Source organism: Tinamus guttatus, unplaced genomic scaffold (assembly GCF_059628265.1).
Source record: "Tinamus guttatus ecotype Peru unplaced genomic scaffold, ASM5962826v1 Tinamus_guttatus_pri_ptg001135l, whole genome shotgun sequence".
NCBI classification, from domain to species: domain Eukaryota; kingdom Metazoa; phylum Chordata; class Aves; order Tinamiformes; family Tinamidae; genus Tinamus; species Tinamus guttatus.
In genome coordinates, this window is record NW_028289669.1 from 101258 (window position 1) to 126899 (window position 25642).

The 25642-nt window shown below is 42.6% G+C and overlaps 2 pseudogenes across 1 annotated transcript; one reads left to right on the forward strand and one right to left on the reverse strand.

Moving 5' to 3' along the window:
* Positions 1-138: 138 nt before the first annotated feature.
* LOC148590730 (uncharacterized) lies at positions 139-19257 on the forward strand (annotated as a pseudogene).
* A 1578-nt stretch (positions 19258-20835) lies between these two features.
* Positions 20836-25323, reverse strand: LOC104569472 (survival of motor neuron protein-like; annotated as a pseudogene). The gene is made up of 9 exons (XR_015914265.1): positions 25312-25323; positions 25178-25249; positions 24922-25041; positions 24389-24589; positions 23461-23601; positions 22903-22974; positions 22270-22380; positions 21372-21457; positions 20836-20947 (listed from the first exon to the last, which is right to left on the reverse strand). The product of XR_015914265.1 is annotated as a survival of motor neuron protein-like (transcript).
* Positions 25324-25642: the final 319 nt, after the last annotated feature.

The following is a 25642-nucleotide window of genomic DNA, read 5'->3' on the forward strand; positions in this document are numbered from 1 at the left end:
ATTGTCCACTTAAAAAAGATCTGTTAAATTCTAGAGTAGAATATTTTTGTAAAAAGTTAACAAAGATATTTCTGAGCGATTAGTTGGAAGACATTTCAAAAAATTTAAAATGCAAGTGTGCAAAAAAGTAACCTCCTTATGCAGTTCCCCATTTTATATACTTACTGCATATAAAACACTTATGTTTTCGCAATTTTCGCAAGCAGTTTTTGTTTCAAAACCTTTAAATATGCAAGTTCTCTTATTAGCATAGCTGCTTCAGTGCTTAGTCTGAGGTTTATGTCTACTGGCTGTTCAGAACACGGGAATTCTGGGGTTTGGGGTGAGGGCGAATGAGAGTTCCAGCATCTGCATGTGTTTGTTTCTGTGCAGGGTGAAACCTTCTCTATTGCAAGCTGGGTCCTTCCCTATTGCAAGCTCATTTTTCCCATCTAAATATGGATTTTCACAAGTTAGCAGAAACAATGGAGGTGAAATTCCAACAAAGCCGTGATCAGCTTCAGAGTGGTTATAACCCTACCGTGAGAAGTGAATGCAAGAGATTAAAATCTTTCTTGTCCTATAAATCTTACTGATCTCATACTGAAATGGCTTCTGCTGGGTTTTATCACACAGGTGTTGAATCTGGGTGCCCAGTGTTTATGTTGCGGATTAGTTTTATTTGCCACTAAACTTGGATGTTCTCCATGTGAACAACACAAAAAAATCATCCCACGTGAATTTATTCTTGGTAAAGAGCTGGGTAATATCCCAAAGTATGACATATGTGTTTGGTATTTGAAGCAAAACCCAGCAGAGCTCATATGCAGCTACAAGGAGACTTCAGTCCCTTGACAGGTGGCCGTTCTATGTCAGAGGAACACAGCCTGGTTTGCTTGCCAGAGCTGGATTTTTCTTTACAGGTAATGAAATGATGCTTGGAAACATTTCTGTTTTAATTTATGAAACAGTGCAGGTCTGATTACAATATTGAAATGGATGCTATATTTGTACCTTATGGGTTTTTTATTATTATATAAATTGTATAAATCCTATTTTTTTGTCTGTTTTCTCATTCTTCTATTTCAACATTGACTGTTTGTTTACCAAAAAAAAAAAAAAAAAACCCAAACATCACAGAAGCCTAAGAACGGCTATATTAGTTGAGACTGCAGTAATCTGACCAATTTCCAACAGAGATAGTGTAGGGGTTAAATAGCTAATGTAGAATATGCTGAGTCTTAGAGTACAAGGACCCATGATAACTGGCGGAGTCCGGATGTCCTGCTCATGGCAGGGTCTGGACCCTTGATAGATGGCAGGGTCAGGATGTCCTGCTCATGGCAGGGTCTGGACCCTTGATAGGTGGCGGGGTTAGGATGCCCTGCTCTCAATCAGGATGATAGAAGGGCTGCTTATCCAGATGTTTTAAGTCAGCAAAATAGATAACATTAACAAGAATGCAAAACAGGAAAACGGGAGGGGGGAACACTCTTGGGTAAGAACGGTATAAAAGAGGGACGCCCGAAGTGGTCGGGGTCCGTGGTGTGACCCTTGCGTGGGAAAGCCCGGACCCCAGCTAGCTGGTAATACTTATTATCTTTCTTCTATTAATAAAAAACAATATATATCTATGGTGGTTGTCTCTCTCCCTGTCAATTCGGTTACCGGACCTAACATTTGGGGGCTCGTCCGGGATCCAAATGCAGGGGAGGAGAAAGAGATAGAGAAAGATAATAAGTTAAGGGAGGCCTCAGGGGGTGAGGGTGAGCCGACAGAAATCCAGGTGGATGCACCGAAGGATAGTCGGCTGGAGTCTGAGGGAGGCGTCCCTCAGACTCCCAGAAAAAGGAAAGGTGGTTGGTTGGGAATACCATTTCTCCTTGACGAGGGGAGACCGATTTGGGAGGGGCGAATTCTGTTAATAATCGTCCTTACTGGTTTACTGGCAGTTGTATTAATTTTGGTTTTAAGCGACGAGCTTGATACGATGGGACAAGGGAAATCCACCCCTTTGTCATTAATGTTAAATCATTTTGGATATGTTAAGCATCGGGCACATGATTTATCTGTAGAAGTGTATAAAAACCGATGGGAGATATTTTGTAAAAGTGAGTGGCCAAGTTTTGATGTAGGCTGGCCGAGAGAAGGGAGTTCAGATTTAGAATTAGTAAGGAGAGTAAAAGAGGTAATAATGAGACCTGGGTCAGAAGGACACCCAGATCAATTTCCATATATAATCACCTGGGAGGATTTGGTTTTACATCCACTCCCATGGCTGAAACCTTTTGTGGGGGGGATGGAAAGAACGAAAAGGTTGATATTTACTTAATGAAAAAGGAAGGGAAAAAGGCGGTATTATCAGATTCGACCTTATATCCAGAAATATTGGATGAAGAAAGTGGGCACAATTCCCCCCCCCCCCCCCCCGCCTTACGCACCTCCGCCCGAGGCACGAAGGGAGGTGAGTAGTAGTGATCAAAGAAGGGAGGGAGGGGAAGGTAGGGGCCCAGCGTTTGGGACTCGATCTCACCAAAGGGGAGACGAGGGAGGTGTGTCGATCACCTCTCAAGCTTTCCCAGTTAGAGCAATTGAAACAACAGGGCCTCAGGGACAGCGTACGTATCAATACTGGCCATTCTCTTCTAGCGATTTGTATAATTGGAAAAGTCAAAACCCCTCCTTTTCCGAGAAACCGGGGGCGTTAATCGATTTATTAGAATCCATCTTGTTTACACATAACCCTACCTGGGATGACTGTCAGCAGCTTTTAAAAGTACTGTTTACGACCGAAGAGCGTGAAAGGATCGTGGCCGAGGCGTGAAAGTTGGTGCCGGGAGAGGACGGGAGACCCACCGAGCAGCAGAACCTTATCGATGAAGGATTCCCATTGGTAAGACCACCGTGGGATTTTGAACAACCTGAAGGTAGGGAGCGTCTCCGAACATACCGGCAAACGTTAATGGCAGGGTTGCGGGCGGCGGCGCGTAAACCTACTAACTTAGCAAAAGTAAATGCTGTTAGGCAGGAAGCCGAGGAAAGTCCTGCCGCTTTCTTAGAGAGAATATTAGAGGCGTTTAGACAATTCACTCCTTTAGATCCTATGAAGGAGGAGAATCGGGCAGCTGTCATCTTGGCATTTGTAAATCAAGCTGCACCAGATATAAGAAGGAAATTACAAAAGATTGAGAGGTTGGGGGACCAAACATTACAGGATCTTTTAAAGGTAGCAGAGAAAGTGTACAACAACAGGGAGACTCCAGAAGAAAAACAGGAGAGAATAAGAAAGGAAGATCGGAAACACCAAAGGGAAATGGCTAGAGTATTTTTTGAAGCAGGAGAAAAATCAGAGAGGCAAAGAAGGGGACCGCCACCCCCCAGAGGAGTTGAGGTACGGTTAGGAAGGGATCAATGTGCAATTTGCAAAAAGAAAGGACACTGGAAAAATGAGTGCCCGGAAAAAGGAGAAAGGAGGCCACCTAGAGTACTGGTGGCAAAAGAAGATAGCGACTGAAGGGGCCGGGACTCGGAACCCTTCCCCGAGTCTTGGGTAGAATTAGAAATGGAAGGGAAACGTGTAACATTTCTGGTAGACACAGGGGCTGAATACTCAGTAATAAATAAAGCAGCGGGGAAACTATCGACAAGGAAAGCTCGAGTACGAGGGGTAAATGGGAGTAAGATATATCGGTGGACATCAGAAAGGAAGGTAGATGTAGCTAATAGACAAATCACGCATTCGTTCTTGTATATACCGGAGAGTCCGGTACCCTTAATGGGCCGGGATCTCCTAACTAAATTGGGGGTAAGGATATATTTCGAGGACGATGGGGTAAAAATCAATGACCGGGAAGGACAACCGATTCAGGTCCTGACTGTTAGATTAGAGGACGAATATAGACTGTATGAAGAGAGGAAGGAAGAAATTGGACCAGAAACTCAAAAATGGATGAGGGAACTCCCAGAAGTATGGACAGAGAATTCGGGGGTGGGAGAGGTTAAAGGGAAAACTCCTCTGGTCATGGAATTAAAACCAGGAGCTCACCCGATTAGGGTTAAGCAGTACCCAATGACCCCTGAAGCCCGACAAGGAATAGCAAAGCATATTAAAAGGTTACTGGAAGCTGGCATTCTGCGTAAATGCAAATCTCCATGGAATACTCCTCTGCTGCCAGTAAAGAAGCCCGGAGGAGATTTCAGGCCAGTTCAAGATCTGAGAGAAGTTAATAAAAGAGTGGAGGATTGTAGAGGAATGGTTAGAGAGCCGCGGACATGGCTGCCTAGCAGGCCTGCTCAATTCCAGCCTTCAGGTTTCAGTGAAAGAACAAAGGGACTGCTAACTAGGAGATAAGGAAGTAGACCAAGGTCAGAGGGAATAAAAGAGCTGTTGAACTAAAAGGATGAGCTAAACAAGTAAGGGGGGCTGTAAGGGTCTGAGTTAGATCATTGTCTACCAATTAGGAGCCTGTGTAATTACATCACTAACTGTTAGAATCATATAAATGTACTGCATGAAAAGCTAATAAACGAAGTCAGTTCCAGCTTCTATGAAGTTGATGTCTGGCATTCCTGACCCGCTCCAAGCTGCAACAAGTGGCGCCCGAACAGGGACAAGATTCCGAACAGGGACAAGATTCCGAACAGGGACCGGTACAGGGACTTGGCACAACGGTGCGGGATTCCGGAGGACGACGTACAGGTGCAGCCGAGTGATCCGACCAAGAAGGGGACCGGAGCGGGTAAGCCGGCCGTGATTGCGCACACGGAAAAGACGGCGTTGGGGGGCGAGAAGCCGGGACCCGGGACGGAAAGTCAGCGTTGCGGGGCGAGAAGCCGGGACCCAGGTTGCACGTGCAAGAATAGAGCGAGAAGCTGTGGTACAGCTGCTGCAGGCGAAAAGAGAAGCAGCAGTGAGTACGAAAATGGAGCAAGAAGCTGCTGTACAATTGCTGCTGGACTTATTAGCAAAGAGGGAGGCAGCAGTGAGCATGAAGAAGCTGTATGAGCTGTATAAATGGGCTAGAGACAAGGGACACTTGCAAAGACCCAAGCTGAAGCGAGGGGGTTCTGAGCCCCACCGTCGCCCAAAGGACATCACAGGTCCACCGCCGGATCGTGAGCCTCCCGAAGCTGCGAGCAGTGTACCTGTAAGGGCCTTTGCAAGCACTTCAGGACCAGGACCGCCACGCCACCAAAAACCGCTGGTGTCTGGAGATCCATTGCCAACCCCCCCCACATGCGTCCTCATCTGTGCCTGTGGTGCCTGCACTGTCTGTGCCCCCACTCCCAGACTCCCCCCCCGTCGTGCCTAAGAACGGCCCGGCTGGGTCCAGGACTTGTTAGATCACCTTTAAAAAAGGAGAAGGGGGGCCAGGGAAGAAAAGGCGAATGAGATCAAGGAGACTTATGTTGCTGAGGGCTTGACAACAGCCAGGAGGGAGGTGCAGGGGGATTTGATCCGTCTTTTAAAGTGGGGGTTGAAGAACTGTAATGCTTTAAGTGAGGACAGAAACCATTAGTAGGGCTATTATTTCTGTTTGCTATGTTCATCTCTATTATGTGTTGTATCCTTTGTATATTGATGCCGAAACGAGGTATGGTTGAAAGGTGGAAATTTGTATGATCCGTAGAGTCATAAAACTATTGTACAAAACAGAATCCAAGACCTTGAGAAAGAAGATGTTTGCCTGCCCAGGCTGAGTGATAAGGAGCATGGAGGCGGCTGCTCAGCCAGGCTCATAGCTGACTCCTCCGAAAGCAGTTGAAGGCAGCTGCTCGACCAGGCTTGTAGCCAACTTAACTGCAAACATCCTCTAAATTAATTTGAAGGTAAAACATCCGAGAGGGAGGGAGATGAGAAAGGCAGGACCCTCGGACTGACGGCTGGGACCACTTACTGGTAAGCGCACCCGCGCAGCCAGGAGGGAAGGTTATGTGACTGAAGGCGGAGTTTGTCCGCCCCCTGGTCTGCCTGCTGGCACGTACTGGCCCTACGTGGCAGGATGCACCGGGCATAAACAAGACAGTGCAGAGAGAAAGGAGGGGTGAGACTCCTAGCACCGAGACCCACGTTGTCTCTGCGGGGACGCCCGCTGAGTTAGGAGCCTGTCAGCAACCCTCTAATCTGCCAACTCGAGAGAATGTTCAGTCTCAGTGTCCTGCCGACAAGTATTACCTCACGAGTAATTAGGCATACTTTGCTTCTTTAACGTGCTTTCACCTGAATAGCCGTAGCCACTTTGTTCTGTGTGATTATTGCCGAATCCCAAACCCATTCGCAACCTAATTGGCAACGAGGATGGGATTAGGCAATTGAGACAGTGGAACTCACTAGTGGAGTGCACAGCTACGTGAGGTCGTGCCACTGGATGGAAACTGTGTTTGTGCTGTTTGTATGTGTGGTCTTTAGATCTTTATTGTATAATATATGTATCAGCAGAGAGGACTGAATAAGCACAACAGGAAAGTGCAGAATTTGAAAGTGGGAAAGCCAGGAATAACTCAGACTATGGCGTCCCACCCCCCCAACCAGTGGAGGACTGGGAGCCGTACTCTGACTTGTATCCTTGGAAAGAGACTAGGGAAGTACTTCAGCATGGGAAACAAGAATGAAGCGATGGCCAAGCTCCAGTGCAACTGACACGGAAGGACCTGCAACAGTCCTTACAAATTGTAAAAGCCTCAATGCTACTGGAGCGGGGGCCTCCTTAATATATGGAAATCCCAAGCAATTTCTGGGGAGGAAACCAAATTGAAGCTATGCAAACATAAATAGAAATGGAAATCGAGAACCTTTCAAAATGATTGGGACATCTTAATAATCGATTTGAAAGATTGTTTTTTCACCATACTATTGCATCCTGAGGACCTTGACATAGTGGAACGTATGAACCAAACACTGAAATGCCAGCTATTAAAAAAAAAAAAAAAAAAGAAAAGAAAAAAAAAATGAAAGAAAAAAAAAGGAAAAAAAGGAAAAAAAAGGAAAAAAAAAAAAAAAAAAAAAAAAGAAAAAAAAAAAGAGAAAGAGGAGAATTGGGAATTATGCCTGCAGAAAAATTGGCAAGAGCAGAATATGTTTTAAAATTTTGAGATTATCCCAGGACAGCCTAGTCCCTCTGATGGTCAAACACAGGGCTGGGCTAAAGGGAGCCCTGACAGAAGTAAAGTTGGGTCCGTGTAAGGTGATACTGAGAGACTGGAACACGGGAAAAGGGACGGGACCTTTGGACTTGATAACCTGGGGAAAAGGGTATGCTTGTATCGTTACAGATGCTGGAACCAGATGGGTGCCAGCAAAATGGGTAAAACCTTGGCTGGAAGCAAACTTGCATACACCAGATGTAGCAGGCAAGCAGCCGGTACCCTAGCTGTGGAAAGTGTGAGTCTGCAGAACAACAACATGGGAGGAAGAAGTGTTACTGTTCTTATTAGCTGTATATTGTGGCTGTTAGGAGGTAATGTTACTTTTAATGCTATTATAGAAGCTGATGCTACTTTTAACACTAATGGATATGTTATGCTTCTTGGGCATATTGTTAATTATACCCAAATTAAGAGTTGTTGGTTTTGTGGGACAGCAGACCAATTTGATGCACTGGTGTCAGGTATTCCTTTAAACAACTGAACAGTGTTGTAGAGTGACAAGAAAAGGATCTTAATAAGCTCCAGGCAGAGGTGGAAGATCTTGAAGAAAGGAACAGAAGTGTCCAGGCAGCACTTGACAGTGCTTACAAGGAACTTGCAGATCTTCATAAAGCTAATGCCACAAAGGACAGTGAGGCACAAGAGGCAGCCCTAAGTCGGGAAATGAAGGCAAAGGAAGAACTTGGTTTAGCTTTGGAGAAGGCCCAGGATGAGGCACGGCAGCAACAAGAAGCTTTGGCGATTCAGGTGGCAGACCTGCGGCTAGCGCTGCAACGTGCAGAACAACAGGCAGCAAGAAGAGAGGACTACTTACGGCAAGGAATCAGTGAACTACAACAGAGACTGCAAGAAGAGGAGAGTCGGAACCAAGAACCGAGCCAAAGTGTTACATCTGCTACACGGCCACTGCTTCGGCAGATAGAAAATTTGCAAGCCATGCTGGGAGCGCAAACCTCCTTGTGGGAAAAATTGGAAAAGAATCTTTCCAACAGACTTGGTGAATCTCAAGCCCTTTTGGCAGCAGCTGCCGAAAGAGAATGGGCTGCAACAGAAGAACTTCTTTCTACTAAAGTTCAGATGTCTTCTACTGAATCCCAGAATAGTCTTTTAAGGCAAGAAAATGCTCGTCTCCAGGCTCAACTAGAAGGGGAGAGAAACAGACTGAAGAAAATGGAAAATGAGAACAGTAGATACGAGGCTGAACTGGAAGGTCTCAAAGTTGAGTATGCAAAAACCCTTGAGGAGGCAAGAGGGGAAAAGGAATGGTGTAACAGAAATGTTACCCACAATACGGGAACTATCCGGCCTAGGAAGCTTCCCACCGGGTGGTTTTTGATATGTGGGAACCGAGCTTGGGCTGGCATTCCGTCCCAGCCTATGGGTGGGCCTTGCACATTTGGTCGCCTTGGTATGATTTGGCCACACGGCCCTCCGGGGAACAGCAAGACCCTGTTAAGACGATCAAAAAGAGCAGCGAACTCTTTTAGCTCAGAATGTGAGGATAGCGTTGATCTCTGGAGCACTTGGGGGTCTTCGTCCCTGGGGTATCAGCCACGCGGGCACACTGAAATATTGAGCTCCTTGCCTGCTAGGCCTTGAAACAAGCGAATGCAACCAGTACTGTGCTTAGTGAGTTGTCAGATGATTTAACCCAGGTACAACACGCTGTACTGCAAAACTGTGCCTCTGTTGATTTCCTGCTTCTTGCTCACGGACATGGGTGTCAGAACTTCGACGGAATGTGCTGCATGGACTTGCAAGATCACTCGACAACTCGGCGATACATGGACAACTCCACGACTTGACCAAGCATACGGAGAAAGTAACAAAGGATGCGGGATTTTTCGGTCTAGACGGACTAACGGACTGGTTAGGAATTGGGGGATGGATAAAATCGTTGATGAAATCGCTGTTAATGTTGTTACTATGGGGACTGTTGCTTGTAATTAGCTTAATGATTGGTTGTACCTGTTTGCGCGCTTTAATGTCACGTTTGTTAACTGCTTTTTCACGCAATCCGAATCTGACACCTCAAGGCTGGCTTGCTTCCCGGGGTCACCTAATCTAAAGAAAAAGGGGGAATTGTAGAGGAATGGTTAGAGAGCCGCGGACATGGCTGCCTAGCAGGCCTGCTCAATTCCAGCCTTCAGGTTTCAGTGAAAGAACAAAGGGACTGCTAACTAGGAGATAAGGAAGTAGACCAAGGTCAGAGGGAATAAAAGAGCTGTTGAACTAAAAGGATGAGCTAAACAAGTAAGGGGGGCTGTAAGGGTCTGAGTTAGATCATTGTCTACCAATTAGGAGCCTGTGTAATTACATCACTAACTGTTAGAATCATATAAATGTACTGCATGAAAAGCTAATAAACGAAGTCAGTTCCAGCTTCTATGAAGTTGATGTCTGGCATTCCTGACCCGCTCCAAGCTGCAACAGAGGATGTGCATCCTACAGTCCCAAATCCATACACTGTTAAGTACGATGCCACCAGATATGGGATGGTATACAGTTTTAGACTTAAAGGATGCTTTCTTTACCATCCCCCTGACAAAACAGAGCCAGGAAATGTTTGCTTTTGAATGGGAAGATCCCGAGAGCGGATACAAGGGTCAGTTAACTTGGACCCGATTACCACAAGGGTTCAAAAATTCGCCGACTTTATTTAATGAAATACTGCAGGAAGATCTGAGTGAATTCAGGAGACAGAATCCTAGTGTGAAATTGCTTCAGTATGTGGATGATCTGCTGCTAGAGCAGCAAGAACGAAAGAGGAGTGCGAGGAAGGTACGAGGAAGTTGTTGCAAGAATTGAATAAACTAGGCTACCGAGTGCTAAGAAAGCTCAGCTATGTAGTCCTGAAGTAACATATCTGGGATATAAGATACAAGATGGTAGGAGATGGCTAACTGATGCCATGAAAGAGACTGTTCTTCGGATTCAGGAGCCCAGATCTCCAAGGGAGGTTCGAGAATTCTTGGGGACAGTAGGATACTGCCGTTTGTGGATACCTGGGTTTGCAGAAAAAGCGAAACCTCTGTATGAGGCGAGTCGAGAGAAACCGGACTGGCAGTGGACAGACGCTATGGGAAAATCTTTTGAGGAACTGAGATTAGCCCTGCTAGAGGCCCCTGCACTTGCACTCCCGGACCCAGCCAAGGATTTCCATTTATATGTGAGCGAAAGAGCGGGAATTGCTAAGGGAGTGCTAACTCAGAAGCAAGGACCTTGGAAAAGGATAGTGGCGTACTTATCAAAGAAATTAGACCCAGTCGCCGCAGGGTGGCCCTCGTGCCTTAAAATCATTGCAGCCGTGGCAATGATGGTTAAGGACGCAGACAAACTCACGTTTGGGCAAAAACTGTATGTAACAGCTCCCCATTACGTAGAGGCATTACTCAAACAACCGCCTGAAAGATGGATAACAAATGCTAGGCTGACTTACTTTTAAACCCAGGAAGAATTATGTATACGTCCCCAACGACTTTAAATCCAGCCACCCTCCTACCTAACCCAGAATATGAAACACCTGTGCATAATTGTCAGGAGGTGTTAGCTGAAACTGCGACAGTGTGGGAAGATTTAAAGGATGAGCCGATGCAAGGAGGAAAAGTGTGGTTTACAGATGGAAGTAGCTTGGTCGAGCAAGGAAAAAGAAGGGCGGGAGCTGCAGTGGTAAATCAGAACAGAGAAATAGTTTGGAGCCAGCGTTTACCAGACGGCACTTCAGCTCAGAGAGCGGAACTGATAGCCTTGGCTAAGGCATTAGAAATGGCAGAAGGAGAGCGAGTGATGATTTATACAGATAGTTGCTACGCATATGGGACAATGCATATACACGGAGCTATATATAGAGAAAGAGGATTTCTTACCTCTGCAGGAAAAGAAATCCGAAACAAAGAAGAGGTTTTGCACTTGCTGTCAGCTTTGCAGAAACCAAAAGCAGTGGCAATTGTGCATACCTTAGGACATCAGAAGAAAAACCGATACGATAAGCAAAGGAAATGCAGCTGCAGATATTGCAGCCCGGCGAGCTGCGTTAGAAGGACAAATACAAAGGGTACTAGCCCTGACTCACAACACTTTAAGAGAAGAAGAGGAAATTGGAGAGGATGAATACACCCCGGAGGAGAGGGAGTGGATTCAAAAGGTTGCAGAAAAGCAAAGTGCAGGAGAAGGACATTACGATACAGAAGGAAGAATGTTAATTCCTAAGCGGTTGGGACAGAAGATGGCGCAACAGTTACACAGTACCACACACTTGGGGGAAAGAAAAATGGGACTGTTAATAGAAAAGTTTGGGTTGAGATTCCAAGATCAGAGGAAAATATTAAGAGGGATAATAGAAGAGTGTCAAGCATGTCAGGAAATGAAGCCATCGAGGGTCAGAAAGGTACATGAAGGTATAAGGGAAAGGGGTGGTGAACCTGGAAGGCATTGGGAAGTAGATTTTACGGAAATAAAACCAGGTAAATACGGATATAGATATCTGTTGGTATTAGTAGACAACTTTTCAGGGTGGGTGGAGGTCTTTCCCACTAAGCAAGAAACAGCCCAGGTGGTAGCAGTCTCATATATGCAAACGGGACATTCTGTGGGATAAAGGGGACAGTCGACGGGTTACAACAACAGTTCCCTGTGGGATTACCCTTAGGAGCATATGGGGGGGATCCATCAGGACAGGTACATAAGAGTACAGATTTACTCCTGTTGGAGTGAGAAGCAAGCAAATGTGACAACCGAAGTATTGGAACAACTCCTGCTCAATCAGAACAGCCTGCGTTCGATCCTGTTTGATCAGAACATTACTACAGGACAGAGCGGCTATAGACTTCTTGCTCCTTGCGCATGGACAGGGATGTGAAGAGTTTGAAGGACTATGTTGTTTTAACCTGTCCGACCATAGCCAATCGATTCAACAATTGTGCTGGCTCAAGGAACACACTCAGAAGATAACACGGGAAGAAGGACTGATGGACGGATGGCTAGAGTCATTGTTTGGAGGGTTACCTGGGTGGATATCAGGACTGATAAAAGAAGGATTACGCGTATTTGTAATTCTGTTATTACTGTTACTGTGTATCTGTATAATGTGGAAATGTGTAATGGGGGTAATGGAAAAAGCTACAAATCGAGTTAATTCTATGCACATAACGTTCATGCGACAAACTGAGAAGGATCGAGAAAGGATTCTCTTGATATTAGCAAAAGAAAAAGGGGGGAATGTAGGGGTTAAATAGCTAATGTAGAATATGCTGAGTCTTAGAGTACAAGGACCCATGATAACTGGCGGAGTCCGGATGTCCTGCTCATGGCAGGGTCTGGACCCTTGATAGGTGGCGGGGTTAGGATGCCCTGCTCTCAATCAGGATGATAGAAGGACTGCTTATCCAGATGTTTTAAGTCAGCAAAATAGATAACATTAACAAGAATGCAAAACAGGAAAACGGGAGGGGGAACACTCTTGGGTAAGAATGGTATAAAAGAGGGGCGCCCGAAGTGGTCGGGGTCCGTGGTGTGACCCCTGCGTGGGAAAGCCCGGACCCCAGCTAGCTGGTAATACTTATTATCTTTCTTCTATTAATAAAAGACAATATATATCTATGGTGGTTGCCTCTCTCCCTGTCAATTCGGTTACCGGACCCAACAATAGTAAGCAGATACCTTGGAAAGAGTAAGAAGGGGAAACATGATAGTTCCTCCTAGTATTTGCAGAACCCCAGGCTAGTTTCTACATGCTGGGCTTTTCCTAGCAATGAAGTTTGAACTGATGATATTCCATGGTGTATGTATGATCATGTGGCTCATGTAAAACCTGCAAAAGGATATGATAATCTTTGAGAAATGGAACTCTCCACAGGCAGGTGAGAAAGATATAGTGCAGTGTTTTGCTTGTGGTGGATGTCTGGGAAATTGGGAAGATGATGATGTTCCCTGGAGAGAACATGCAAAATGGTTCCCCGAGTAAGTGACCGACTATTCTAGAGATACTTTTTCATGTATAAAAAGTTTGATTAGTTTTGAGATTTCTTTTTTTTTTCTCTCTCTCTCTCAGCAATAAGGTTTTTTGTTTGTTTGTTTGTTTTGTCTTTGAGGTGTTTTTTTAAATAATTATAACTTTTGTATAGTTGAAGAGTGAAATTAAAATAGAATATGCAATTAAAAATAAGCATTTAAAAAAAACTGCAGGGAAAGGATTTTGCTGCTTCATTTATCAATGAGATTTCATCTACTGGAACAGGTATAAAAGTAGAATGTACTGACTATTTCTTTTCTTTAGAAAACATTGCCATTGTATTTTTTTTTACTACAGATGACCATTAAAAATGAAAACCGAGAGAGAGAACAAATAAGTAAAACCTGAAACGCTTGAAAGAAAAGCAAAGATTCTTATCTGTGCTATAAAATAATAATATACATTCATAGTTCTCTGTAAGATACATTCTTGTAATGATTTTGCTTTGCTGTGAGCTTGTCAGATATATTTGTAAACTGGTTCTATCCTGCTTTAAAGGCTTCAACATCTTTAATGATGAGGGAGTTCTACTGGATTCTTTTAAAACTTGGCCAGTAGAAGCGTGTGTCAAAGCCACCACTCTTGCCAAAGCTGGATTTTTCTATACGGGTTTTTACCAAGTTTATTAGCTATACAAACACGGAATAAGTAGAAGACTTGCCTTCCAGTGCAGATGGGATGCAGGTTCAAGGTAGCCCTGGTATCTAAAATCTTATGTTAATTTTCAACAGGGAGAGTAACACAGTTGCAAAATCAAAATGACTCCTGCAAAAGCAGAAGGAAGGAAAAGGAAATGCAATGACCACTTCTCAGATGGAAGCCAAACTGAAGAATTGAAAGTAGGGTATATTTTTAGAAAAGGGGCAACATTAATTTTTTATACTTATCTGGTGCCACAACCTAAAGGATAATAATGCCAGAAGAGGGTATCAGTATGAACTGGCAGCAAATGATTTTTAACTTGTGAATTAGGTGATGACTTCTAATTGTAAGATTGCCATTATGGAATAATGGGGGAAATGTGCAGCAGACTTGATTACCCCTGTAAACAGAGGGAAGGAAGGACTTGGCACGGTTCTTGCAGGTAGCCAGGAGCTCGGCTTGCAGGACCTGTGCCTGTGGGTTCCTTCAGGTGTCTCACACATCCCCAGGGCTTCTGCCTCTTCTTCATGCTTCTCTCAGAAGCAAAAGAGGAAAAGCCTCTTTCAGTAGTTTCACATGTAGAACCAGTGGCAGCCTCACTAGTGTCAGTGCAAAGCAGTGAAACCTCAGGGTTATTCTATAATTAGTCACCATCTGAAAGAAATACCAGAGACCTCCACTGTTTTCTGCATAGGCTTTCTTTGTTTGTTTTTCTTTTGGAACTAGAAGGGAAGGGGCTACATCATTCTAATTCTGGGAAAAAAAAATAAACAAAAGGCATGTTAGGTGTCTCGCCTGTCCTATGGACACTCTGAATCTGAGATTTTTTTTCCTTCATTTATTTTTGTATTATTCTTGCTTTAAGAAGCTACTAATTCTATTAGTAGACGGAGGCTATCGGTGTAAACTGATGAAAAGCTTTGTTGTGGTTGTTACACTGCTGGCATGTGAATGAGGACAAAATGCTGTATGTGATCGTTTCTGATACATCATGTATTCATTGCAGGAGAAGGTGATTGGGTGCAGTGTTACAATTGGGCAGGGTGCTTAGAGCAATGGGAAGAAGGTGACGATCCAATGGAAGAACATGCAAAATGGCTCCCCAAGTGAGTGGCATGTTGTCTTAAGAAAATTTCCTGCTCTGCAATGAAAACTTTTGCTTTTTTATTTTAGTATTACTATAGCATATAAATAGCTACTGTTTTTTTAATGCATAGGACATTGTGGCCTGGTGAACATGCTTTTTGTTCATTTAAATTTATTTTTAAACACTAAAATATGGTAGAAATTTGTGAAATAGTTCAACTTTCTGTTCACCGTAAGCAAATGTAGTGCATTGTACTAACCACCGCATCTTTTTAAAATTTCATTTCAGCTCCAACTGCTCAGAAATACTCGAAAAGTTCCTGGAAGAGCAACCAAAGAGCCAGTCAGCATCACAGTCTGTGCAGGTTTTCACAAGTCTGTCTGCACTATTTGCTGTCAGTCAAACAGTCTCATACTTTGCAATTTATAAATAATAGTTCTGGTGACAGTGAATCTCAGCAGTCTCTGTAGTAGAGTCTACACAGTAATCCAAAGTAAAGGTCGGTCTCTCTGTTTTTGAAGCTGACGCAAGTTGTGCTATTTTTGTCGTGTTGTCCGCTGAGCTGATTTCATTTTGGCGATGTCTTCCTCTTGGGAGGAAAAAAAGACTTAATAACATTTAGCTCCATCCCTGTTAACTTTGCAGACTATTCTTATTATGAGGAATGGGATATATGGTGCTCAGATTTGGGTTAGGACAAGGTTTTGTGTTACACAGGGTTGCAGTAACATTTTAGGACTACAGGAAGCTAAAGGATAAGAAGTTATATTGTAGGAGTTTATAGCTCCTCTTTTGGGTTGATTTGTCAGGTATCTTTAGATGGGTACAAGGAGGCTCTATGAACAGGATGTCTACAATTTACAAGTACAAAACAGTTATATATTGGCTAACGCATGTGAAAGATAGGATGTAATGAGCTATTAGGCTAATTAACAGTTAGCATCAGCACACTCGCCAGCCTGATGAGGCAAGCAGAGTGTCTTTGCTGGGCAGACAACTGTCAGAATCCTTGAGCTATGAAACAACTCCGTGTCACCAGTGCTTCCTCTGGCTGTAATGTTGCTTTTCTTGGCTCTCTACAGACTTTCTCACAGCTTTCTCCCAGCAAGCTGAGTGAAGGTTACGCAGCTGTGTCATTATCAGAGCTAGACCTTGCTTCTTTGCTAGACTGGCAGCTAAACCCTGGTGTGGGAGATGCTGGCAGTCAAGGTCACAGCAAGTGGGTGTTGCAGAAGATGCAGATGGCCTTTGTGTCTACAGGTGAAGACATTCTGGCTGTAGTCCTGCTTCTGGGAGGAGAAAAAGGCTTCTGCTAGTGTCTGTGTGAGACAGGGACATGTTGGAAAATAAAGAGCTGTTACTGCCCCTGTTGCAAATTGCTTTTGTAGCTGCTGGTGCTTGCTGGTACCTAAGCAAACTGAATAACTATTTTAAGGGGCTATAACTGGATTTATTTTTAATTTAGGAAAGTTCCTGTAGAGCAAATCTAGAAGAGGAAGAAACTTATTTCTGTAGCAGCTGGTAAGTTTGGTGCAGCTACAAAAAGCTTGGCAAATTGTCAGAAGAACAAATGGATTAAACTGATCAAGCTGGTTTCATTTTATGTTTGATTTCTTTGCAGAATTGCTTTTTTCAAATTTAGACAAATTTATCTGCCTGGAGGAACTGTCAGTGCTCCAATATGAAAACTGCAGTATATTTGATACAATACCTAATGGCTTTAAAAATCTCCGTAACATAAAGAAATTGTTGATCGATGAGGTGAAGTTTAAAAATTAGGTAAGGTGCGCTTTAAAACTTTAAGTTCTGTATTGCATTAGAATTAGTGAATATTCGTCCCTCTTGGTTGATCACAGTCTGCTGTACTTTGGGGGGAAGAGCACATTTGGGAACTCGGTCCAGATCATGGGCATAGGAGCCAGGTGAGTAAGCAAGTCTTGACACCAGTTTCAGCTGTCTTATTCCAGGAAGAAACTAATTTCTTAGTCCAAAGCCCCTAGATAACTATTTTTTTTTTGTGTTGTTATAATAATTATCCATCTGTATTGGAAAATCTACGTATAGTACAAACCAGCACCATTGAGAGCTGAACGTTCAACATCTGGCCAATGGGTAGCACTTTACACCATACCTAATAACTGTAGAAAAATTGTTAAAGGTGTTTTAGTCATAGTAAATGCTGAAAAATTATAGAGTATTTTTGTATGTGAAAGAAAACGGAAACAAATCTATAGAAAGTTTGCTTATAGTTTAAGGCCAGAACAATTCATAATGATTCAAGTTATAAAACACAGGCAATCTGATTTGTTTAAAAATCACCACTTGTATAAAACAAGATTCTGATTGCTCTTCTGAGTGATAATTTAATGCTTCCATTTTTCTTTGTATCTTTCTCTCTCTGTGGGGATAGAAGATGCATACTTCTGTAGTACAGTACAAGGTGGACGTAGTAGAGCCTTCTTAATTTCTTTTTCTTCTTTTTTTGATTTTCTTTTTCACTGTACAATGAATCTTCAGTGTTACTACACTTTGTTTTATAGTTGAATTTATTGAGAGCTTCCAAGACCTCTCTGTGTTTCATCTGAACTACGCTGGCTGCTTTGATTCTGAATCCCTTCCGTCTGCAATTTCTTCATGCAAGAAATTAACAGAAATCAAGCTAACTGGGTCATTTTTGAGAGATCAACACTTGCTTTCTTTAGGTAGGACAACTATTTAATATAAAAACCTAATTTGTTAAATCTTAGTAGCTTAAAGAAACTCATAAATGTAAGTTGCAAGCATGATAATACAGACTTTTTTTTTCCTATTCTCCTAGCAGTTGCTCTGCCCAGTTTTGTGCATCTCGAAGTGTTGGACCTTAGCAGTCAATATTTTGTTGTCAAGGAAGCTTCTGAAACATTTGGTCTGTATATATCTTCATTTGCTGTTGCTCTCATTTGTTGCATTGACAAAATTATTTTGTTTCATATGCTTTTGGAAATCTGGTTGGTTAGGTGACTTCAGTAGCTTAAGCACAACTGGAGATACTGGCCAATAGCTGGAAATAAGATATAAAATCGGGTGTTGCAAAACATAGTTTGTGATGAAGGACTTAATTGAAGGACGTGCATCCATGTCCTCCTGAGGCACATGAGTTGAGTGAGATGGACAGCTGTCTGAAGCCGTGGAATCAGGCATTCAGCACCTCTGAAAAAAAAAAAATCATCTCCCTACAAAGCCATGTCTACAGGGAACGGGTATAGACTGAGGGCATACATTTTGGGAAGAGGAGGTTACCCTGATTTTCTGTTGTCCCCCCTACCCGTTTGTCCTTTGAGTTAGCAGCATGGAAGGCGCCGTAAAAGATCTCTCTCATTTTTTGGAGGCTCACAAGACCTCTCAGTCTTTCTGGAGAAATAATCCTGCCTTTTCTGCTTTGACCTTTTCAACTATAAGATTAAAGAATGAATCCACCCTTGCTACAGTGGTGGCAGGGAACTGCTGAAAGGATGCTCACTGTAACAGCGTTGCTAGCCTCCTCCTTGACCCTGCTGCTGTTGCTATCCAACATCGCCAGAGATTTAGGAATATGGCTTCTTGTTTAATCTTAATGGGAAAAAAAAATCTTGCTCTTTCTGCATCTTATAATTTAGGTTTTCTCTTCAACCTGGAGAGGCTCATCCTTCCCTCAGGGAAAGGGATAAAGTCTGCAGCCAAACTCATTGTCTAGCAGCGTCTATGTCTGCTGCATCTCAGATGCTTCTTATTTTCCCCTATGCTGAATGATGAAAGCCTGTTGGAAATAGGTGAGTTAGAACAGAACATCAAGTGTATGAAACAGCATTTTCACACAGGGAAGATGTTACTTTGGAATAAATTAATATTCTATTTGTACACATTGAAACAGCAGCAAATTAATTTCTATTTTTAATGGATGTGAGCTCTTTCTCTTTGGTTTATGGGCAGCCCCAACCATTTCTTGTTCTGCTTTCTCAGCCTTCTAGCAACAAGTTTGTTCTGTTTTCATGTATGATGATGTCTCAGATTAATCTTATCTGTGCTCATATTTCAGATGGATTTGGAGTGTCTTTAAATCCTCACTGACATCTGTGTACTTTTGCAGCAAAGGTTGCAACCAGTGGGGGTTTCCAGAAACTTGAAGAGCTCTTGTTGTCAGCAAATCACAATGTTAGAGAAACGGGTTGGAGGAACTTTAAAACACTGAATAACATGCTTAATTTAAGAGCTGAGTATCTGTCACATGTTCACGCATCAGATCAAAGCCAGCGCTCCAACAGTGGCATCTTTTGTCCAGTGTGCTTTTTGGCTGCCTGGCCTTGTGACAATAAATATGCTGGGGTGGCTACTTGATGCAGAGGACCTTAAAATGTTTGATATCATGAAAGAGTAATGGCTCTTGCCCTTTTCACCAAATATTCAAGACTAGAAAAGTTTCAAAGCATTGTTTCCCCCCTTTGGTTAGGGGTTACATATATTGCCAGGTACTGCCTGGCAGATACTACCCAGGTACTATAGGATTATAAGCAAGGTGAAATGTGTGTGTCTTCTACAGCAGTGTTAAGGCAATGTAAAAGGATCACAGAATAGAAGACAGGATTAATGTTGTAAAACTTGACTTGTTTTATAGATTTTATTTATGGATCATACCCAAGTCATATCTTCTGTGGAACATGAAGCTTCCTTAACTTGTACAATTTCACTTAAAACCCACATAAAATAATGTTAATTTCTATTCTGATGTTTTGATTGCCATTAAGTTAATTACATAACTACTCATCATGAAATAAAAGTCATAAACCATTTATAGTCATGATGGCATTAAAAATAATGTTGGACATCACATTTCACTAGCTCTAAAAAATGAAGAATGTGACTTTCTCTTAGTGCCAGATACTAGCACATACCTAGTTTAGAAGGATGTAGCAATTTATGCCTCCGTAGCAACTGCTAAAACTGCTAAGTTGTTGAACTGTCAGCTGAGAAACTCTGCATCACTTGCAGCAGAGCAGTCTTTGCTCACTTCAGTGAGGCAATGAAAGCAGAGCCTTCCAATGGGCTTAGAGCAGTTAAGACTTCAGGTTATGATGTTCTCTTTTTAACATTAGTGGTGGGAACATTTATTCTTTTGAGACTCACCAGCCCAGGGAAAGGAACTGATTACAGCAGAATTCAGGGCTGTTCTATTGGGCTGCTTTTCCTGAAAGGCAAAGTGCTGGGGCTAACTCGATCATTATCCAGTTTTGTAGCTGCAGCCTTCCTTCTACAAGAGCTCTAAGATGGAAAGAGCTGAGGTGTAAAGCTGGACTTTCTCTTACCTTTCCCTAGCCTGGTTTTTTATGTTGGTTTTAGTATGGTACTACAGGAGTAGTTAAGAAGGCCATATCGCAAAAACTTCCTGGCCTATTTCAGCAACTCATATAGCAGACAGACTTTTATGGAAACTAAAAACCAAACAAAATCACACTAAAATTCAAAGTTTGAAAGGAAACTTTATTCACAGGCATGTGAAACAAACAAACCAACCAACCAACCTTTTTGAGTTCAGCTAACTATAAAAATAGGCCTCTCTCACTTGGGCAGTGCACTGTTTTCTAGGTCAGTGTCAGCAGCAGCTCAGTAATGGACATTGCTGCCATAACCATGTCTTGGCAGAAAATACTGTGCTTGCTTGCTCTCGTGCAAAGCACGGGGCTTATAACTCAGAAGACAAAAAAAAAAAATCAAAACTCTAAGGAATACAAGATAAAATAATTACAAGGTGTTAAACTGTACACTGAAAGAAATATATATATATATATATATTTAATTCACATTAGGCCTAAAATTTTTTCAAGGAAATAAAGAGCATTTTATTGATTTTTTTTTAAATTGCTGCAGTGCTTACTAAATATATGTTTGACTGGATGTTGTTAAGAAATAACCTGTTTCAATGCACATAGACAAATTACTGGAGACTAGAAATTCTACTAATTATATCACTATTAACAAAACGTTGAGGTTGTCTTGATAAAATTCTAATCTTTACTATCAACTAATTCAGAAGTGATATATTCCTCTCTGTGGGAGAGACTTGTACCTGGCTTTAAAAAAGAAACAAAATTTAAGTCAGTATATGTGGATTTTAACACCAATAACTCATCTGCACAGCAATGAGATGCTTGTCAGAATCAGAAGAGTTGTGTGATATAGTTTTGTGCTGTAAGGAATTGAACACTTTAGTGAAGAGTTTAGATACAAGCACAGCCAAAAAAGTAAGGAGCAGGAAATAATTCAACAGAATATAAAAATATTTTCTTTCTCTTTGGCCATGAAAATACTATGCCGTTGCAGCTAAGCAAGAAAGGATCAATACTGGCAGAATCTGAGGCAAGAGCAGTGGGAATTCTTGGACCCCAAAGCATTTGCATGGATATCAAGCTCTCCGCGGGCTCGTGACACTGTCATTTCAAACAAATTTCTCAACTGACAGTGTATCTTTGTTTAGGATAAAATTACAATACTTACAGTCCTTCAAGGCAATGATGGATAGTCAGTTATTTAGGATGGGATTCTCTCTCTAGGGCAGCTTCCATTTGACTCTGCTTTAAACCCTATAGGACACAATTTAATAAAATCCTGTTTTTACTAACATGAAAATAAAAGCTTAAGCCACAAAATAAAAACTTTTTAGGATTTTTCTTTCCAGTCCTTTATAAAGCAAGAATAGCTTTTATTTCTTTAGGGCTATCAGAACTTGAGAATTAAAAAGGCCAGATACCAAACTGTAAACTAAATGTCTTCATCATAACCAGTGTCTCCACACAATAATTTCAGATCAGTTTTCAGCCACTGTCCCATTCCCAACCTCCCCAATGTCAAGACTTGAATTCCTTCTGTACTTTTCTTCATAAATATACAAAGACAAGAGAAATCAATCCTCTGTCATAGATTTTAACACTGACAGCTCATAACAGCCCTTCACAATCACCTGAAACAATTATTAAAGAATGAAGTCTTTTCACTATTGTCAAATCTGATTCTAAGCATTATGAGCATCAATGCTCAAAGAAAATCCATAGAAACCTACTGAATAATAATCATATTGAGATTTACACCACCTGTCCACAAAACCAGAACTGCTTGTTTTACTAATGGGGCCTAACAAGACACTTTTGGGGGAACAAAGACTTAAACACTGCATAAATGTGCAATTTCAGCAGACAGGTATTTTCTACTTAAAGATGAGAAAACTTGCACAGCATGAAACACCCTTCTATCTATCTTATACTCGCATGCCTAGCTATCATATTAGAACAAGAGGGCCAAAAAGCAACATTCCCAATCAACTTTTTGCTGAAAACAGCAGCAGCAGCAACACCTGAGCAAGCTTACACAGGTATTTCCCAAGAGAAGTAGCACGTACCAGGTAATACCTGGTATGATAACCGCGCATATACCAGGCTATCAACATGCTCCCCAACGCTTCATCATCCTCAGGGGAATCTGGCCCCATAGGGGGTGGAGGAGGAATCAGCTACGAAATTACAGAAGAAAATGTGAGTTGACTGTTTCAGACAATTCTAAATGATCAACACACAAAACTGAAAAACAAGAACATATCCTCAAAGCATTATTTAAAAGGACAATCAAATAAGAGTTGAAAAAGATTTCATTGCCAAAGCTTGAAAGAAGTAGGGTTCCTGTGGCTTAATGATTTAGATGAAGTTTTATTTAGAAAAAATATTTGCCTGTATCAATTAAATGCTGTTAATCAAGTGAAAGGCACACAACCCTTTTGAGAATTTACTTCTCTTCATACAAGTAATTTTTTTTCTTGATATTCCCACCAACCGCTTTGTTGTCACAAAAAGATGATTACACACTATGCCTTACACATTCAGTTCTTGTGATACCGTCATTAAGTACATAGACAATACCTAGAAAATACACTCTAATAAACATGCTCCAAAACCAGAGTGGACCAGGACATTCCCTTAGAAAACTGGAGATCACAACTACTCACCTGCCATTTTCTCCTCACTCTACTGTCACTTACTGGGGGTCTTGTTGGGAAGGGTGGGGGCCAGCATGATAAAAATGGCAGAGATGCATTGAATTTTGATCCAGGCTAAATTGAAATGATTGAATAGTTCAAGTTAAAAGGAAATTTAAGGCATTGAGGATTTATTTAAGAGAATTATTTGAAGCAATTCACAAACCCTAACTAAAGGCAACACATCACAACAACATAAAGAAATGGCAACAAGAACACGAAGTAGCTGTTTCTTTCTAAGAACTATAATTTACACTACTTATGTCATTTAATGTCAAGGAATTGAAACTGTACTATTTAAGCATTTTTGTTTTCTAAAGAGAGGTCTGTGCTTGTACTATCACATGAAGAAACTTATATTCACCACTGGCAAGTGAATATACTCCAGGCCTGTGTGTGCCAACAATGTCACATGCAGTGCTGGGGTGGCCTGTAAACTGGCTGGTAAACTCACAGCTTTAAAGCATCAAGAGTGTGTCATTAACAGCATGAACACTGTCCAGGGAACAAAGCTCCTCCTTGAAATTAGATTTTACAGGCAAAGAAGAAGGCTGAACTTACCTTTCCCAGGCCTGGAGCTGCATGGGGCATGGGAAAATGTAAATTTCAAGGAGAGAATCTAGCTTTTGTGCAGTTTTTGTTTCGAGGTGACTGGGAAGATTTTTCACTTTCATCTGTTGAATACTGAGTCTCATTTTCATTCTAGAAGACCAAGACATGTTTTTATAATATGCATTAAATAGAAATCTAAAGTAAATACTTGTTGCACCTTGCGAAAGAACGGACTCAGTCTGGGATGCAGAGTGAGACAACTTTATTCTCAAACCAACTTCTTTTATACTCTCTTAACACAAGTGTTGCAAAGCTTATAACCAATCAGCATCTTGCCAGCCGTGCAGTTGTGGTTATCTTCTTCTCCTTGCTGGTTATTCCTTATCTGCTAACAAGACATTCCACATGTGGTTGTAGTCCTCCTCCTTTTCCTGCTTTGCTCTTTGCTGATAAGACATTAGTCCTTGCAGGTCAGCCCATCAACCGTGCACTACTAAGGCATTCTTGTGATTAACTATCTATTAACAAGGCATCTATTATCTACTGACAAGGTACTATGCCTCCACAAATACTTCCAGTGTAAAACTGCACTTGGAAAGCACTGTCCACATTCTTCCTTCTTTCTCTCTAGCTTCCCAGTTCTACTGTCAGTTTTCTAGGCCATTTGGGAATAATCTGATAATGTGTCCCCCTGCTCATCATTTGAGCCATTTTATCTTTTACTCATAGACTTCACCACTGCCCCATCCCTTTCATCCATATTGAGTTCAAGGGGATGCTTTCCACTTCCATTCCCTCTTTTGCTTTGTGCCCCTTCACAGCAGAAATGCTTTCTGATCCTCTGTCTCACCACAGCAGGGTAGATGAATTACTGAAAAAGTTGACTCTCCTGCTTTTTCTTTCCTTTTCAGTGGAACAAAAAAAGTTGCCCTCTCACCTCCCCAGAATTCCCCATCTCATTTACTGCTTCATTGATGGCTGGAGGAAGTAGGTCAGACAGGTTCTGCTCTTCCTTATTGCCATATCCAGTGTAAATAACAACACACATCCCCCTCTTGTGATTAATGGAGGCGATGATGGCCAGGTAGCCGTTGCCATCCTCAGACCAAACCACATTACAACTGCCACCAACTTTCCACTGGAACAGAAGCAAGGGGGGCAGGTAAGAGCCTGTAGCAATGACCACTGAAAAAGAAGCCAATTTGCAAACATAACTTTTGCCCCCCATCTTGAGGAACATGCCTCTCACCCTGGCAGATTTTTCCTTTGTATTTAACTAAAGCGCTCGACATAAGTTTCCTATAAACAGGATTCTATAAATAAGGTTCCTATAAACAAGGTAAAGCTTCAACATCATCACACCCACCCTTTCAAGATGAAGAAGCTACATTTTAGCACAGGCAGAACAAACACACTACACAACACTTGGTTCTACAGCTACACGACAGTTGATTTCACAGCCCAGGTGACCTGTTTCGATAGCACGGAGTTGCTCTTTCTGCTTCGGTTCTTCTTGTTGTTCTTCCTCCCGGTCCTCGACTCCTCCTGCTTGTCTTAGGGCTCAGAGCACTCCCCGTTCTTCAGGGTGTTCTGCAGAACAGAAAAGCGAAGGAAGCCACTGCGTTGCTGCCACACGGCACGCGTACTGATATCTATATAACATGATATTTATGTTTACTGATTTATTTACATGTGTGTTTCTGGTGCAGCCTCCCCTGCCCCTCACCTTGAAGGAGGCCACCGCCTTGTCGTACGCCTTGATAAGGGCCGTATCGTCCCAGATATTCAAGTTGCTGCTCTGCGGAAGAGGCCGTGCACACATTACCGCCACCCATCCCCCCTGCCCGGCCAGAACAGCACCGTGTCCGCCATGGCAGGGGCCGCCACAGCCCACACCCACACTGCGCATGCACTGCCACTGACTCGACACAGCCGACTGACATGTTCCCCCGCCCTCCTCCCCCCCCAGTGGCCAGCAGCAGCTGGGGCAGCATGAGGTGGCCCCAGGAGGCACCTGCAAGCAAGGCAGACCACTCTACTGCGCAACAAGGCAGCTCGAGGTCGCAGGGGCTGCCCCTTCCCTCCCCTTGGGTCCAGGGCTGCAGGGAGCGTGAAGTGAGTCCAGCCCAGAGCCTAGCCTTAGCTAAAGGAAGCTCTCAGTTGTTCTCACAGGTGGAGTGCCTAGCTCCAA